Raw genomic sequence first — 19,969 nt, 5'->3', positions numbered from 1 at the left:
CCTCTCTAATTGTTGGACCATTTCCCTCTTGCCTCCAGTGTGCTTGTGCATGTTGCATACATGCTTTAATACTCACTGTCTCTCCCACTCTTGGTTTACTTGAGAGCTGGGTTCTGTTCCCTTTGCTAGTCACACTTAACATTAGCTCTCTGCCTGATAAGGCAAGGGCCTTGGGTTGGTACTAATCTTCCTGTTTGTCCACAGTTTTAAGAGTTGACTGCTCCTCTTGGCTTTGTCATGTAAGCTGTCCATGTAAGCAAGATGCAGGTCCACTAAGCTCTTCACCCATTTCTTCAGTGTCAGTGTTAAGTCATCTTCCAGTGTGACCACTAGCATTTTGTCATGGCTTCTCCACTGAGTGTCTTTGGCCAAGATGTATCTGTTATGGCTTCAGCTACTGCTCTCTGCACTTCGCTCTCCCAGTCAGTGCAGTCTTGTGTTTTGAATTGCCTCTTTGCCATCATCTGCTATATGTTTTACTATAATTTTATAGTCAACATAGTCTTTCCTCAAAGAGAGACCATGATATTATTTTTCTCACCTACGTCACACCGAACTTTCTTCCTCATTCCTATAGCTTAAAACCCTTTCACTAAATTATGATCTCTTGTCATCTCTTCTCTGCCACCCTGCTTCAGTTAAAACAAAACCTTGCTACCCATCTTGCTCTTCTTTAAATGCCATTGCTGATTTCTTCTTGCCTTTTGCATGAAGTTCAGCTCCTGACTTAAAAAAAAAATAAAAAAAAATCACCGCTTGAAGTTTGGATCTTCAGTAGCTATTTGTGTCCTACCATGCCCACAAAGCTTGACAACTGAATTTAAAAAAAAAAAAAAAATCAAACTTAGACAGATTGTTGAGACAACATGACCCCCTTGAACACACAACCCTTGCCAATCGTATTTTTTGGATGGCTGGAGACATGACCTAAGATGGCTCTTCAAACCTGAATAAAATATTCTTCATAGTTTGTTGAATTAAAACACCAACTGTAAAACTGTTTATTGTTTTTTTTGTTTTTTGGGCCAAGGGCTATATATTACATTTTAAAGTGATTTGGGCAGGAGTAGTGTCTTCCTTTTTGTCTTCAGTATCAAGCAAACCACTGCTTAAATGTTTACTTAGCTCTTTTGGGACTCCACTAATAAATTTGTTTTTAGTATTACACCAGTGTGCTAGGTGCTTTCCAAACAGAAAAGAATGCACTGTCACTGCCCTGAGGAGTTCATAAAGCAAAAGGCAGACACAATGTAATGGGAAGTGATAGGACATAAGTGGCCAGTTTGTTTTTGGTAATAAAAGGATTGTTGTAGACATTCCAATTATCCATCAACTATCCATTGTGGACAACGTTGCTTGGAGGTGTCATGGCAAAACTGGATCTACAGGTAAGATTTGAATGCAGAGACTATCTACAAGTGGCCTTTAGAAGATAGCCAGTCATCACTTCTAGAAACATGATATAGTGATGCATTGAGGTGTCTACCACTAGTTATTGTCAAGAAACCGCCCAGCTTTTTTATATGAAAACTGCTTGAATAAATCCAATGCTTTTTACATTACATTATTGTGCCTTTCAATAGTTCTCCATAAGTTTAGTCTCACTTGTGATATTATATATTTCCTCACCAGGAGCTTCTGTGTTCACATTTAATGCAGTAGACTGAGTGATGAATTATGAACGCAAAACAACCTTATGTATGCAACAGTTTGTTTTTTCCACTCATTTTTGTTGTGTGATTATCTTTGGTGGTGAGCCAAGGGTATTGGCCTTTTCCTTATATCACAAAGCTTACATTCCATTTTTTTAATCAAGTGAGGTAGGCCATAATGTTGGGGGTGGAGGGTTAGGTTTTGTTGTTTGGTTTGTTATTTTTGTTTCTTTTTTTAAACACAAAAATAAAGGGCCATAGCATGTTTGCCCCTGCTTTCAATTGTGTTAAGTTCTAGAAATGTTTTGAATTTATAGTACTAAACCCTCAAGGTTGTTCTTCACTGTAGTCTATTTTTACTCTGAAGAGTTATAATCATCATGTCTAGAAAGTGCTTTATATTTCTTAAGATGTTTCACCATTTTGTTTTATTGCTGGATGGTGCTGTTGCACAACAAAATAACAAAGTCCTAATAAAACACCCTTTTATCTTGTAGTATTAACTCCTTAAATATGCTTCCATGTTGTGTAGTGCAAGGCCTCAGATGGAAATGAAAGTGATGCATAAATTGATAAAATGTCAAATCTGAAAAAACCTCAATGTGGACAAAATTTTAGATGCTCTAAACATTTATATGGTTTGTGTAAGACATGATTAATTTAGCAAACATTCCAAACTGCAGCATGTATAATAATATAACCTTTTTAAACTGGTAAAAATCAAAATGATCAAACTTCTTCAGAAGGGAAAATAAAACTATGTTCAAGTAAGCTCTTTATTCTACAGCAATGAGCCTTCATAGCACACCATTGTAGGCTTTGTATATTGTTTAAGTTAATATCAAACTATAGTAAGATATTATCTGTAACTGATTAGGACTAGATTAAAAACTGAATTAGGCCACCTTCACAATGCTGAATGAGTAATAGGGAACCATCAGCTTGGGTTCTGTCTCTTCTCTACATTCTTATTTCTGCATGACCTCATAATTAATACATTTACAGTGATAATCCCTCAAATCTCTTTGTACCTCTGACTTCTTCCCCTCTGTTGAGTCTCAAGTCTGTAGCTATCTTTGATATTCCTTCTTGGATGTCCAGTTGTCAACAGACGCTGAATATAGTTAAAATTTAATTCCATGTCTTTCCTCTCCCATCTCCTTTTCTTCATCATTTTTAGTAATTCTACCTTTTTCATAGCGGAATCCTTTCCTATCCATGCTCCTTCACTCAGGCTGGTGCTAAATTCTGCCCTTCCATGCCATCCCATGTGCTAAAATATTGGCTTTCTTGTCTCAGCTACTGCAGCCATTTCTGTTCTTCTGGTTTCTATATTATGTTCCCAGTAGATGCCTCTGTTAAATATACTGCAACAAAAATTGTTCTTGCCCGCCACTGCAGCTGTCATTCTTTACCTTGAATCCCTGATTTCCCTTTTGGATCAAATTCAAACTTCTCATCCTAGAGGTTCTGCTGCTGCCTATACCTTGCCTCTTTCTTCCCTAGTGTTCTTTTTGTAAGCTTAGATGTTGAGATGGCTTTAAAAGATTGCATATAATATCTTTCTGATTCTCTGTTATGCAACCTCATTTTTCCTCCTTCACGTCTCTCCATGGCTTTTTTTTTTCTTTTTCCAACTAGCCTTCCAGCACTGATCTCCATGCCTGCACAACTCCGCTCCTTCTAGCTAATATGTGAACATTATAGTAGCTTTACATTTTTATATTAAAAAAATCCTATTTGTATGCACATGTGCATAACAAAAGCATATGATTTTTTTTTTTTATTGTTGTAGCCCTCCTACTTAACAAACCTTCCACTCTCATTTGTCATACCGTGTGGGGCAGTCTGCCTAATCTGGACTGTCAACTCCTTAAGCAAGAATCTGCCATTTCTTATGTGTAAAGTGCCATATATAGCTGTAATACTCTGTGTGTGGTTTTAAAAAAAAAAAAAAAAAGTTTAGTACACTGAAGACTAACAGATTTCAGAATCTTTCTGACCTTCACAAGTAATGGGTCAGAGATCTGGGTGCTTGTTAGTGGTCCCTCCAAGGGAATCTTGTAAAGAGAAAAAAGGTAGAAATTATATTAAGTGCTTTCTCTCCCCATAGTCATATGGAACTGTCTGATTCAATTAAAACTTCTTGGGAGCAATGTTCTTGGGAGTTTATGCAAGTTTAATGTTGTTGCTATTTCAGCTCTGATATATGTCCACTTTACCATAAGCATGTAGGTAAAACTTCAATCTTGGTTTTGTTTTGTAAGCTGAAGCAGGTAAAAATTCCACCTAGCACTTAAACAGTAGACTTATTTTACAGAAGGTCATTTTTGTATGAATTTCTATGCATTATGTATTCAAGATTTAATTTTTTGCTATTACTGAGCAGACAGCTTATTAAGAAATTTACAATAACTCTTAGGTCTTTTTCTTTAGAGGATCATTCATATGCAGAGACCATCAGTTTATTGACTAGTGGGTTTTTTTGCCAATTTGTATTGTTACTAGTTAAATTTCATCTGGTCGTGTCTGATGCCCAAATCCATCTGGCATTTTTCCACAATGCTCAATTACTGCCAACCCCTCAAATTTATCATTTGGAAATTTGATCTAGTCACTGTAATTTTCCTCTAAATGATTAATTAAAATGTTTTTAGAAGTCCCAATACCATCATCCAGGTTACCTATCTACTTATCTTACTCAGATAAGTAGTAAACAGCTGTTTGTTTCCTAATGTTTAAACACATTTTAATACATAACAGGACTTGGATCCTTACTCACCATTGTCCCTTATGGTCCTTCAGAAAGATAATCAAAAATCTTTTAATAAAGATACTGTCCCCAGAAAGTTGTCTTTATTAGACTTTTCCAAAGTTCAACAGGCATAATTTTTCCATTACTGAAGTCATGCTGGCTATTATTAGAATAATCTTATAACCATCCGAGTGTTGTACTACTGTATTCTTAATTACCTTGTAATTTCCCCTTAACTGAGGTGAGACTCCATGATATAATTCCTAGGATCTCCACTGGTTTCTTTTTCTGAAGATGAACACCACACTAGAGATGTCTTTAGGAACAGTTGCTGTTTTTAAAGAATCTCTCATATTCTTGCTATTTCACATCTCCTTTAGATCTCCTTAGTGGGTTTCATCTGGTGCTAGTGATTCAACTGTTTAAATAGCTTCATAATTTCAGTTTCTGTTAAAGCCATGCTCTGATTTCACATGGAAAAATGTCCTTGGACATAGACTCACCATTTATGGTAAACACTGCTACAAAATTGCATTCTCTACTATCTTATCATGCTCTAATTTTCCCCTCTTAGTCCTTTCACTCCTTTGTATGAGGAGGGCTTACAAGCCTTACTGCTTCTAGTGTGTGTGTGTGTGTGTGTGTGTGTGTGTGTGTGTATTTTTAGGGATTTTTTTAAAAATTAGCTTTGGTTACCCGTTCTTTATGTTTATCTCTCTGCACTGAGTATTTTCAGTATAATGCTACCCTGATATATTGTGTATTCTGCTCTCAATGGCTAGTGAGCACAGTTTTTGCTTTTTGAAAGGTGCATTTTTAACTGTTAAATTCCTGTATGTCAGCACTTAACTATGCTGGTTTTTTTTAACTTCAGATGACAGTTCCCCTGCACAAAACAAACACACATCCTTTGTGCCAGCAAAGAACATTGACACAACTCACTGCCCTATAAAATAAGCATGACTGCCACCGTCACTGCAGTTAGAAACTCCTTTGACTTAGCCAAAACCCATCTCCTTCACTTAGCTTGGTGGCAGCAACCTTCTCAAATCTAGCCACATTCTCATACTTTATAGATTTTATTTTAAAAGAAACATTTAAGTTCTTGCTGGCAGGGCTGGAAAAGAGAATTTTTTTGTGATTTTTTCTCCTGGAAGGCACTCGGATACTAGAGTACAAACCTAGATATAGAATGTAAGCTCTACATAGATAGATAATCTTTTTGTTGTTTTTGTGTACCATGTCTACAACAATGGGGCCCTGCTCCCTGATTGGCATGGGCTGTATGTCCAGACAATCTTGTGTCACATAATGGCTACAGATGACAAACTTGAAAACACGCACACACTCACTGGACAATTGTTCCAAAAAATCAAAAACAATTAAAGGTGAATAATAACTGTGCATGCAGTACTTTTTTATCCTGGGCAAAGGCAAACAAGCAATTATGTGTTCTGTGTGCCCAAGAAGAATGTTGTATAGATCAAAGACAAATTAAATATAGTGAAGTCAAGTAATGCCTCTCAAACTAAGTTAGATCAACAGTGGAAATCAAAAGCATCATCTTGAGCTTGGACGTTGTAGCAAGCATGAGAGGAACTTCAGTATTCTCCTTTGAAGACAAAGAACTGCAGTTGGTTTGTCAATAGCCTCACCTAAATTTGCAGATAATTGTTCTCATTAAAATATTCAGGTGTAATTTTTTTTTTTTTTTTACTATTGTAGGTAATCTGTAGTAATGTCTTACTTTGTCATCAAAGCATGCTGAGTCCTACACAATCTTAGGCTCTCTTACTGTATATGTCTATTTGAGGAGTTCCACTTCGTAGAATTTTGGTTTTAAAAAGTCTCCTTGAGAAATGGTTTTCACCCTGACTGGCTACATCTTGCACTGCGGGTCTGTGCACTTTACAGTAAAGAATATACTTCATTCTATGGGTAATAATAGTTGAGGTTAAGGATAAAGAGCCAGATTTTGATGTAGGACATATACTGGTGTAAATCTGAAGTAATTCCACTAATATTAACAGTCAGTTCCTCAACTTCAGGAAATTTAACTACAAGTGGATTAAGTTAGGGCCAAATGATTGTCTGGAAGGGACAGTGGGCTGATGGAAGCACTTATTGTGAAAAATGTATTTTGATTTTTAATTTTAAAGCTAATCCCAGGATGGTTTCTCAAGTCAATATGTATTTTTACCTGCTGCAAACAACACTAAGTGTGATCAGTAAAAAGCAGCATGAGACTTATTGAAAGGACCCACCTGTACATGCATCAAAAGCAGTTTTCAAGAGAAAATATTTGCCATTTCAATTTTATTTTTATTTTTAAAAATACTAGACTTGATTACACCAAAAAGTAGAATATCTGTTGATTTATAGTATTGCGACGACCAAAAAAAAAAAAAAAAGCTTGCAAAACATTGTTTTTTACACGTGTAGAAAAAAACAGAAAATGTGGAACTAGAAAATAATAGACCAAGATTGGTGTGATGGATATTAGGCCTAATTGGAGGACAAAATAATGAGGGAAATGAACTGACTACCACTTTCCCCCCTTTTCGGGTTCCTTAAAAACAGACTTTGAAAAAAGACATGATCACTTCAATTCAGATCAACTCTCCCTCTCCTCCCATCCCACCTTGCATCCCAGTCATTCCTGCCTCCCCCACCCTCCTCCCAGCACTGCAATTCATCTCAACTCATCTAACAGACTTTTTTTTCCTGAGAGGAAGGCTGGCTGGCCTTAGTCTTGTTCAAGGAACTTTGTTTTCATCAGTGAGTACTGAAAGTCACCACATCATCATGACATCCAATCCTTAGCCCATCAGTGGGGATATTTAACTGCCAGCACTGCAGAGGTATGTAAGATCTTACATTGTTTTCCCTTCCTTTGTGATATTTTCTTTCCTTCTATCCTATCTTTCACTCTCTTGGCTTTTCATGAAATCCTGAAGTCAACTATGCTGTATTCATCTAAGCTTGTCTTGTCTAAGAAGAAAAGATCCAATCAGATGACCTCCCTGACCAGATTGTAAACCAGGATCCAAGCAACAGGTGCTGGGGTTGACTTGCCAACCAAAAAGCATCCCCTTGTAACTAAACAGTGGTCCAGTAATTCAAAGATATCAACAAAAGCTGTATTTTGCCCATCTCTTCTATCCTGCCTCTCCAGCTTGTGTCTGTCTGTTTGTTAAGAACAGGATAAGTAAATACCCTCTATGCATCAGAAGAGAAAGTGAAATGAACCCTTTCCTTTTCATCGAAGAAAGGTTAGCCTGAAAATAAGAAACTGATTTTGCTTCCAAAATGAGAGAGGCTTTAAAGGTTTTGACTAAGTTTACTTTGCATAATCACTCAACACCAGTCCCAACAAAAATGCCTGTTTTGATTTCTTGTGTTTTTTTTTTTTTTTTTGGTGTTTATTCAATAAACTTTTAATGTGAACGAGTGCTTTTGGGTGTTTCCCAAGTAACCGAGTAAAACCCCAAGGTCTCTGTTTTAAATGATCTGGAACCTACCTATCACTGTTTAATGTTGGATAGGAAAAGAGTTTAATTTTAATTGTTTGGGCCTTTAAAATCAATATCTATAAAAATATGTTAGGCTAGATCCCTGGCCCAGATAGTGAGTCTGTTTATTTTATGGATATTTTGTCCATCATTATTATTGCAAAATGACCTCCTAAATTAATAAGCAGTGACAGATAAACATTGTTCCTGTTATTAGCACACACAGAAATTACCTGCTTATTGGAAAGACATTACTGGATTAAATTATGATTAGGCTTGGCAGAATGTGATTATTTTTTTTATAATTTTGTCAGATAGTATCTATATTAATTTTTAATTTTAATAGATTTAAATTTTCACAATTGTGCAAAATTATGGGTTTTAAGCATTTTTTGTCAATTTAACTTTTCACGGTCGCAGGAAATTATGGGTGAGTCAAACAATGGGGGGTAGTCAGAGAGTAATTATTTAATGACAGTAAATGTTGAGATTTAAAAAGTTAACTTTTAATGGTTATAAAACTATCAACCTCACATATCAAAATATACAAAGTAAATAGTCTTAAACCTAAGTTCTCAAGCAGCATTTTTTTTAACTTTGCCTGTCTGTAAATTTTTATTCTTATTGATGGAAATAGTTTTTGTCAGTTGTATGTTCACTGAAATTGACAGTTACCAACATCTGCCAATAAAAATCTAATCCTGCCAAACAAATTGTTTTGTTTGTGTCCTCTACTAAATGCAGTTGCTGGACACTTGTATTGAATTATGTGGCTTTATTTTTTATAATAGTTTCTCTTATTTTTGATGATTTGTTTGCAGTAGTCTCACTTTGTGCTAGGTTCTATACAATCATAAGAAGTCACATTTCCCACCCAGTAAAATTTGATATTTTTGCTAAAATTTACTTCTTAATGCAGCAGGTTTGCTAAAGTTCCTCAAAGAAAAATTAAGATTCTTTATACTTTCACAATATATTTGGTATTACAAATAAATACTGTATATGTATTCAACCAATTGTAGTAAATTTAATGAGCCACTTTTCATCAATTTACTTAAGGCAAATTAAGATAGATTAATTAAAATTAAATATTTAGTTAAAAGGCATTTCTTTTTATTAGCAGAACATTATGTAATCATTGAACAAATTGTCTCAAGTATAATATTCTTGAATTAAAAGAGCTGCATTGTCCGTGTTGGGAGATTTCCCACCAAAAGGGGCCATGATCTGAATTGCTCATCTAGAGGGTACTGCGTAGCACGCTTCATTCATCTTGTTATTACCCGATGATATCCTGGTACATGCTAAGTCTTTTGAACAGGAACAGATGCATTTACAAATGGTCTGTGATAGGGTCAAGAATGCCAATTTGAAAATGAACCCAAAGAAATGTGAGCTATTTCAAGTGCCCAGATCACCTTTTCCAATTGATTAGCGAAGAAGGAATTTTGATTGACAAAAAGAAAATTGAGGCAATACTGGCTCAGATATACTGAATTTTCTAGGGCTCTGCTCCTATTAAAGATTTCTTTCTGGGTTTGCTAACAGCACAAATCCATTTTCTAAATTAAATGAAAAATAAACCATTAAGTGGGCATGGATGCAGTTTAGCATTTGCAGAGTTCAGAGCTGCTGCCCTTCTTTCAAAACCCCTTACATATCTGAAACAGATGTAAGTGCTTTCAAACTGTGAGTAATTTCTCTGCAACCCCAAAGAATGAGAATAGCTGGAAAAGGTAGTGGCCACATTATAGCCAAAGCTTCAGTTCTGCAGAGAGAAATTATTGCACTATTGGAAAGAAACTTTAGGCAGTAATTCCATCTCAGTACTGCTTTCACCAATATTTGTATTAGGGGAAAATTGTATTTAGAATGGACCATGGATTTTTACAGTGGCTCTTCAGATCTGAGACTACTGTTGATGTGCTTAGAATTGTGTGTGAACAGAGTCTGTCAGGCACCAAACAGATATTGTTTACCTGGCACTATTTAACCAAACGGCCTGATGTTGACCCAGTAAAAAAATATAGTTAGGTTATAATTATAGGTGAAGGACACGTAAAGCTTTATAATTTCAAAAACCAGATCTGATGGGTTACACACAGATCAATTTTCTTTGAGAGAGAGGTGAAAAGAGGGGGGTTTATTTACATTATCTAACAGGCATTAGAGGCTATGTAATTTATTAGGACTACCTGGCCTTGTTTTGTGTGGTGGCAGGATTTTGTTATTCCTGCTATTTCCACTTCTATTGTGTAATGTGTGAGAGATCCTAGCAAGCGCCCCTTCCTGGTCATCCACTAGAACAACTGTGAGGGGAATCCAAGACTCTGTGCTCTGGATTCCCTGAGGGTGTTTTAAGCTCCTGGAGCCTGAAGAGAGTCCAGCCACTGCCCCAGTCTTGCGGTTACTAGGCACAATCTCAGGGCACAGACCTTCTTACTAGCACCCCTCCCTTCTGAGTATTGAACCTACTGTCCAGCTACCTAGCCCCTCTGGGCACAGTGCTGACCCTTCAGATTCCCCAAAGCTCCACCCCAGAAGGTATGATGCTTCTAGTTTACAGTTTAACACTCTCAGGAGCATGCACCGGTTGTGAAGCAGTCAATGCGCACGCGCGCACACACACACACAAACATTTTGTTCAATCTATCAACTTTATGTTCCTTACTTAACAGATAAAGCACAGGCAAATACAGCTCATTCAACACAATAAAACACCCTAAACACAATGTCCCTCACTAGCTCATCCTTCCCTTGGGAGATCAGCTGCGTTCCGGCAGGCAGGCTCTTCCGCCCTTTGCCTGCCCTGCCCTTGTAGCAGACTCCCTCATTTTAATCGGGTGCAAAATGGCACTCTCTCCCAGTTCCCCTCTGTAAGTCCCTTTATCGACCCCTGCTGGGGTCACCTGTCTTTTTCGTTCTGCTATTTGGTAATTTTCCATTGCTCCCAAACCCCTTCCCTTCAGATAAGAGGAGGAAGTTTTTCTCCCAGGTAGAGCAAACCTATTGTCCCCAAGGTGCTTTACTTTGAATAGAGGATAGTTGAGTGCTGATCATTCACCATTGTCTCTGGCTTGATGAAGACAATATATGCCTTACAGTGAATGAGTACAGAGGGCTCCATGCTCCCACATCACTTATTAAACATTTGCATTTTTATGGTCCAGTGTGGCTTTCAGGAGCTGCAAAGCAGAAAAAGCCATAGATTTAATCAAATTTGCTATTTGTACGTGTTTTCTGCCTCCCTGTCTTTCTAAAGCACTTGGGAATCCTGAGTTTGTATTTGGTGTTTTGTAACTTTCTCAACATATTTTAAAGATACAGATCACAATATAAAACAGGGGCCCAATGGGTGGGTGGGTGGGTTTCCGCATGTTTTGGTGCCATTCCAATGGTAAGGTCTCAAACAGGTCCTGTACAGCCATGACTATATTCTGCTGCCGAGTATTTGCCTAGGGTGCTAGTACAGTCAGGACCTGGCATTACTTTTTTAGGCTGAGATAGCAGCTAAAAGTACCTTATTTCTTTACCTACAATCACACTTAAGTATCTGACTTCTAGCTCCAACCGCCAGCACAGTCAAGTGGGATGGTGAGCCATCCTGTTCAGCTGGGTGTAGTACTAAGTCTTGCTTGGCATTCTGTGGACTATTGAGTTTCAGCTTCAATCACCAGGAAATGATGGAACAACCAGAAGAATGTACATGTTGAGAAGTCCAAAGATAAACTCTGCAAACTGGTATTGTCAAGTCACAATGCATTTTACAGTATAACTACATTACTCTAATACAACTTGCATTTCAATAGCTTACTAATTGTGAGTGGCCACTGCAGCCAATAAAATGGAGAAATTAGTTCTTTTTAAAGAAATCTTCTCAACTTGGTGTCTTTCCTATACTTTGTAGTTCTTATGAAGGGATACTATTTTTAAAAGGTAAATTGTAGGATTATTTTTTATTGTGGGGTAGGGGAAGCCTACAGATAAAAAAAATTATTATTATTATTATTATTATTATGCTCAATTCCTCCAAGCGCTGAACACACAATATTGAGCCCCCCCCCCTCTCCATGTGACTGCAAAGAAACATTCAGCAGGAATGGCAGTAAGATGGAACCATACGAAACCCTTCCGCTGAGAGCAAGCATTATTTAAGACCAAGATTTAAGATGTGCACAAGAACGCCCCATTTATGTTTGAGCAGCCGAGCGAAGCTGTAAATGAGCTTTGAGGCAGTTCACTTCCTAGAGCAGGATATTGTCTGTAGGCTTCCCCTACCCCACAATAAAAAATAAACCTACAATTTAACTTTTAAAAATAGTATCCCTTCATAAGAACTACAAAGTATAAGAAAGACACCAAGTTGAGAAGATTTCTTTAAAAAGGACTAATTTCTCCATTTTATTGGCTGCAGTGGCCACTCACAATTAGTAAGCTATTGAAATGCAAGTTGTATTAGAGTACTGTAGTTATACTGTAAAATGCATTGTGTCTTGACAATACCAGTTTGCAGAGTTTATCTTTGGACTTCTCAACATATACATTCTTCTGGTTGTTCCATCATTTCCTGGTGATTGAAGCTGAAACAATGCTTTTTTTGTTCCTGATCACATGGTTTTTATTAAGAGGGACCTTTGATTTTGTTCTCTGAAAATCAGAAACATGTTTTGATTAAATTTTAGTTATTTTTTAAGTTTTAAAGTTATTTTGCAGAGTTGCTAACACACCCTCCAAAGGGAGACTTTAGAGGGTCCACAGGTCTTGTAAAACAACAACCAAGCAAAATATCTGTAAGCAGAGTCATTCTGGTTTAATTTCTCTCCTGTCTCCTTTGAAAGTGTTGTACCTTACTGAAACTTCTTGCTGTATTAGGTTACCACCTTTATATCCCTGAAATGGTTTTGATTTATCGACGCTTACATTTGTATTCCTATGATTATAAATCCTAACTAAGGTCCTGACCCTGCAATGTGTACTCACACAAGTAGTCTTTATTCGTACAGCCAGTCTCATTGAAGCTGATGGGTCTACGTGCATGAGTAAGGATTACTGATGTAATAGCTGCAGGATTGAAGTTTTATTTATGACTCTAGTAAGGGCAAGTTTACTGTCATAAAAGTAATGCAGAAAATTAAACCCACCAAAAATATATTTATTGTTTTAAAAATTATATTTATAGTTCAACATGGAAACATGAAAGGAAAACCTGCCCCAGGTTCTAGGCACCCTGACAGAATTAAAGTACCTTCCAATTAAGACAGAAATGGCATTAGCAAGCTAACAACTTTTCTCTGCAGAAAAGAAGCCAGTCCCAACCTCTGCTCCTGCAAAGTCCTAATCCCCCACCTGAAACCCCCACATCTCAACACTCGCTAAACTCTGACCCAAATAGATGAGCATTCTGCAAAATCCTAGAGGTTAACAAATCTGGGCTATTTTGGAGAGTAACTTCCAAAACCATCAACGGACTCTCACAGAAAATATTCTGCCAGCAGCTCCCTCTGTGGTACTCTAAGGGAATTCCAACTCTAGCACCTCTATGCATCTCAAACGTGGCAGGCTCACATCTGGAGAAAGGCAGTTTCTCAGATAGGGATGTACCAAATAATTGGTGGCTTTATAGGACATAATGAGGCTTGGCAGAATGTGATTTTTTTTCTAATTTTAATGGATAATAAAATTGATATTTAAGACTTTAAAATGCTAGCAGCAGAAAACTGCTTGCTTATTTGTTCACTCTCTCTGTCAAATAGAAGACATCCAGAAGTTGCTTTATAACTTGGCAGTGGTAAGTTCAACACGTTGAACGCCACCTGAAAACCAACAGGTAGCCAATGTGCACACTGGAGCACTAATGTGCTCAAAGTGAGATACACCAATTAATGAGCAGACTACCACTGCCACTTACTTATTAAGCAACCTCTGGATTTGTTCTATATGACACAGAGAGTGAACAAATAAGCAAGCAGTTTTCTGCTGCTAGGATTTTATTTACTTTGGGCAATTCTACCACCTCCATACTACCCAAACATTCTTGAATCCATTTGGCAACCATGACATAACACTCATAGGACCTGATCCTGTGATTGACTGCATGCACATACACTACCGCATCGCTGCAGAGCTCCACTGAAATAATTGGTTACACAGGCCCAGAAGCACAAAGGTATTTAGGTATTCAGTGGAAGTTAGGAGCCCAAATACTTTTGCAGATCTGGGCCTCAGCAAATTGCAGGACTTGGGTCAAACTAGGGAGGAGACAACACTAGGCTTCTGTAGGGATTTACTACCCTACGAGCTAATTATTTGGAAGTTATATGGCCAAAGTGTACCAGGATACAGTAAACAGAACAGGGTGTGGTGCAGGCATGGGGAGACAGAAGATAAATAGAACATTTAATGAACTTTTCAGCCTTTAAAATATATCATTTTTTAATGAAAACTGAACTGTTTTTCTTTAGTTTAATAATGTGTGTGTGGGGGGGGGGGAGGAAAGGTAATTGTTTCATTTTAATTTCATTTTTAAAGCCATACCAACCATATTTATATTATTTTATAAACCAGCTGCAAAATACATGTAGTTAAGATGCAAGTGAAATAAAGCAAATAATTCTCATAGGTAATATAAAAATGGAATTGTCTTTAAGTTCCACCATACACTGGTACATTCCAATAAAGTGACATTATTTGAAACTGCTTTTTTTAAAAACTAGCTCTAGTTAATGCATTTGTTTTTTGAATGCTTCAGGTGACTTTTTTGTGATGTCTTTTATAAATTGGCTTATGCCTTTCATTAAGAGTATTTTCATTGCTGCTATAAAAGCCAGCTTTCTTCAAAGATGCATATCTAGGCTCCAATCCCACAAACACTTGTTTACTTGAGTAACTTTAATATGCACATAGTCCTAGCAAGTTCCAGGAAACCACTAGTGTCTACACACACACTCAGGTGTGCAATTGTTTGTAGCATCAGGACCCAAGGTTGTATGTTAGCAGATAGGTGAAAATTTCAAGATTAGTGTATGGGTGAAATATTTCAGGCCACAATTTTTCCTTTTTCTATCATCTGAAAATGCTACTCTCTTTGTTTGTATATATCAGATCCATGATGATCTCCCATTTCCATTTTCCTGCGTTCATCAAAGCCCTGTATTGCAGTGACTTTCCTTCCAAATGAGTATGGCTCCATAGAAATCTGTGTATCCATCTATGCTATTTTATGTGTCTTCCAGTTAGAAAAATCTTTTGCCACCATCTATGTGCCTTTGCAGAAGTGGAACAAAGCTTACAGCCTTGCAGGGTTGGGAGCCAGGGACCCAGTTCTAGCCCAGGACTTTTGTTTAATTTGAATCTTTATTTGTAGAAAACTTTACTGTGTATTTAATTTTTTTTCATACTAAAAAACTCTGTTCTGAACCCAAGTCATTAGCCATGAATGTTAAGTGTCTAATGAAATGCAAAGGGGGTTCTTTCCTGGTAGGAACTACAGAGCAACAGAGATTTTCAGAGTTTACTTCTTTCTGTTGTATTTTAGAACAGTGGTTCTCAACCAGGGGTATGTGTACCCGTAGGGGTATACAGAGGTCTTCCAGGGCATACTCAACTCATCTAGATTAGTGTTCCTTAACCTGGTGGTTGTGACCCCCAGGGGGGCTGTGGGATGGGTTGGGGGGGGGTTGCAAGTGCAGGCTGGCATTAGGGGGTGGCAAGCAGGGCTTCAGCCCTGCCGCCTGGGGCTTGGGCTTCAGACAAGTGAAAACCAGGCTCAAGTATTACACTGAAATATAAGTACAATATTTATATTCCAATTGATTTTTTTATAGTCATATGGTAAAAAAGAGAAAGTCAGCATTTTTCAGTAATAGTGTGCTGTGACACCTTTGTATTTTTATGTCTGATTTTGCAAGCAAGTAGGTTTTGTGAGATGAAACTTGGGGGTACCCAAGACAAATCAGACTCCTGAAAGGGATAGTCTGGAAAGGTCAAGACCCGCCGGTTAAATCATAGTGTGCATTGCCAAGGAGGCTCCCAGAATTTGCATTCACTGCACCACAGGATTAATGAATAATTCAGTGTATATGTTTACTTTCAGTCTGCTGGCTAAGTTGATATTTGATAGTTTGTCTCATCAGAAAAAACCTCATAACATTGTATATTAACAATGAATTACTCTCAGATGCCATGTTCTTTTTTCTAAGAATGTGTCTTAAATAAATAAGATGCATACACAATTATCTCATAAATAATTCCATATAACCCTAGCAAATCATTGCATTACAAAAATAAATATTAAAGAAACATTCATGAGATATATTTACTGAAGCTGAACCGAGAACATTAGTGAGATTTGAAGAAAACAAATGATTGTAATTCTAACAAAGAATCTTCTTCCCCACTGAACTAAAGTAGCAACCAGCACTCTGCACACAAATTCAGCACTCTGCACACAAATCTGGGGGCCTTCAACTGTAGTCCCAATCCTGAGAACACTTACACGTGTTTAATTTTACTCATGGGAGTAGTCCTATTAGCTCAATGGGTCTATTCACTTGCATGTTTACAGGATCAGGACCTATGTTGTGAAGATAATAAACACAAACTTAGCTCCCGGGCCATATATTCTGTGGCCCTGAATTCTATGGGAAAGTGGCACAGGGAAATAGAAAATTATTTTTAAACTGAATTCTATATAGCAGGATAGATTGTGTTTTGAATCTATTGAAAGCCACTTGAAAGGGTGTTTCCTCCCCATGTTTCAGGCTGCCACTTAATTTCCAGTTTGCTTCAGAATGACTGCGTGCCACGAAGCACCAAGGATGTCAGGGGTGGGAATGGGGACGCAGATGGAGTATAATGGGATATGGCACGCAGACAGTGGGTAGGAAAACAGCACTGAGTAGAAGTGGGAAAGGGCCAGGAATACAGGTTTCAAGCTTACACAGAAACTCCTCTTCAGGTCTGTGAAACTAACTCCATGTTACTCCATGTCACAGCTAAATACAAAGTGGAACAGATTGTTTAGCATAAGTAGTTAACACATATTTCAAGGGACCATTCAAGGTGAAGTGACCCATTAACATCCCTCCAGTCACAGGGAGGAAAGGAAGAGGGCCGAGGGAGGGAGGGAAGGGTTGTCAGTGTTACAGATTGTTGTAATAAGCCAGGGGTAGGCAACCTATAGCACACGTGCCAAAGGAGGCACAGGAGCTGATTTTCAGTGGCACTCACACTGCCCGGGTCCTGGCCACCAGTCCGGGGGGCTCTGCATTTTAATTTAATTTTAAATGAAGCTTCTTAAACATTTTAAAAACCTTATTTACTTTACATACAACAATAGTTTAGTTATATATTATAGACTTATAGAAAGAGACCCTCTAAAAATGTTACAATGTATTACTGGCACGCGAAACCTTAAATTAGAGTGAATAAATGAAGATTCGGCACACCACTTCTGAAAGGTTGCCGACCCCTGTAATAAGCCATAAATGCAATGTCTCTATTCAGTCCATGGTTTTTAGTGTCTAGCAAAGTTATGAATTTAAACTCCAGGTTCATTTTTTGAAAGTGTTGTGCAGGTTTCCTTTGAGGATGAGAACTGAGAGGTCAGATATAGTGTGATCGCTTTGTGAAAAATGTTCACCCGCAGGTGATCTGGTGTTTTTGTCTTTTATCATTATCCATGTGAGAGCATAGTGATTGTCTGGTTTCACCCACATAGTTGTTATTGGGGCATTTAGTGCACTGGATGAGGTACATCACATGTTGTGAGATGCATGTGTAAGTCCCATGGGTCTTGAAAAGTGTGTTGTGGGGTGGTGATGATCATTGTAGCAGTGGAGAACTGTCTGCAGGTTTTACATCTGTTGTTCTGGCAGGTTCTGGTGCCACTTTGAGTTGGTATGGCCTGGTCTGTGGGGAGCTTGCTTCTGATGATGAGCTTGGTGAGGTTGGAGGGTTGTTTGAATACCAGAAGAAGGGGTTCAAGAAAAAATTATTTCATATGGGGTCCTCATCAAGAATGGCTTGTAGTTGTTTGATGATACCCTGTATGGGTTCCAGTGTTGTGTGGCAGGTGACAACTCGGGGTGTGTGGTCGGAGGGGGTTTTATTTCTGTATTGAAGCAGGTTCTTTTGGGATATTTGGGTATCCAGTCTATGATGGGATCTACTTCTCTGGGGGAATGTCCTTGTTTGGTGAAGGCAGTTTTGAGTGTATACCCCAGACTTTCTCCGTGGAGCATATTCTGCGGTGTCTGAGTGCCTGGTACAGTGACCAGACAGCAAATGTGAAAAATCGGGACAGGGGGTGGGGGTAATAGAAGCCTATATAAGAAAAAGACCCAAAAATCAGGACTGTCCCTATCAAATTGGGACATCTGGTCACCCTAGTGCCTGGCTACCTGGAAGGTAGACAGTCTAGGAATGGGGGCTGGCCAGCAGTCACAGAAGTTTCTCTGCCTATGCTACTTCTCCAGCCTTAGGCTTACCACTGATTAGTCATGACTCATGGATATTAAAAAGAGTTGAACTCCCCCTCGAGGAAGAGAGAGGTAGACAGGCAGAGGAAACCAAAATTGCAGCATGCTCAATGAATGGTTAGATAAAGCTGAATTTCCAGGAAGACTAGATTTCTGTAGCTGGGAAGATTTCTGTGCTCGCTAGCCAAATGATAGATTTTGCCTCTGCAGAATTTAGAAGAGCTGGCTAAACACCCTCATCTGTAAGGAATATATATTTTCCACACAGATAGTGAAAAATCACAAGACTCACTGAATCATTGAATAATCAAACTCTTCCAGTGCAACTTCTTACTCAAGATAGTGAAGCCAAATGTGCACTATATGGCACACTAGATTTTTCTTAACAAAATAGCAACCCTTGAATGAGTTGTAATTGGAGAGGGCATTATTTTCTACTTGGCCAATGGATCATAATGGGACATCTCTACGTGAACTCGAGGTCCTTTGTGATTGCCACTTAAGAAATCAGTGCTGAAATAGCATTCTGAGAATTGGTTATTCCACTCATTCAGCTGATTTTTTGTTTGGTTGGTTGTTCTTGTTTTGTTTTTTGGGCATGGGGGAGGAAGGACTTGAGAAAATGAGGGAAAACTCAGTCAGGTCCTTTCTTATGTTGAAAACCTGCTTGATCATCTGACTAGGGATGAACAACTGGTAGTTATGGAGAAAAGCAAGGAGAACATATGATGATAATTATGTAATCTGTCCAGGAGCAAGCCACAGCTCTTTGCTAACAGAACAGCAGATCCAGAAGAGGGCTACTACAGCCACAGCTCACTTCTAACTAAAGTGATCAAGGCACTGGTGTTTTTCATGGACCACCTCCATCACAAGCTGTATTTTCACAGACTCAGCAGGGCAGCACCACCCTAGCTAGCTGTCTGTCTTCAATAGTGGTGATACTGACTATCCCTGCAGACAGAGCCGCAGATGTTGTGAAAAGTTACTCAGGATGGTCTCTAGGTCATTCAACTGAACCTGCAATCTCAGCAGGAGGGAGTGCATTCTGTTCTCCACCTACCAGGGGGAAAAATCACTGAAACCTTACAAGGGGACAGCAGATAATTTTTTCACTTACTGGTGTTTGAAGGAAACTTAGTCAGCACTTGCAGCTTTAGCCACTAAATATCTTGGCTACCCACTCTCCACTCTCTGCTCCAAAAGACTAATTTGTCAGCGACAAAAGAACAAGACTGAAATTGGAAAATGTGCAGAAAAATTAATCTTTCTGAACATCGTTTTCTATTTTTGCCTACCAATGACATAAGGCCTCAATCCTGCAGAATGCAGAACAACCAGGCTCTGATCCAGCAAAACACTTAAGCACGTGCATAACTTTCATGTCAGTAGGATTGGACTATTTATGTACTTAACGTTAAGCCCATTCTTCAATACTTTGCTGGCTAAGGGCCAGAGTACTCAGCATCTTGCAGGATCAAGCCCCAAATGAGGAATCCTATGACCCTTATAAGTGCATTTAGTCTCAGCTCATAATTCACAATTTTATATGGCATAGCCCATCTTATTAGA

Source organism: Emys orbicularis, chromosome 2, assembly GCF_028017835.1.
Source record: "Emys orbicularis isolate rEmyOrb1 chromosome 2, rEmyOrb1.hap1, whole genome shotgun sequence".
Lineage (NCBI taxonomy): Eukaryota > Metazoa > Chordata > Testudines > Emydidae > Emys > Emys orbicularis.
Note: the sequence above shows the minus strand (reverse complement) of the source record.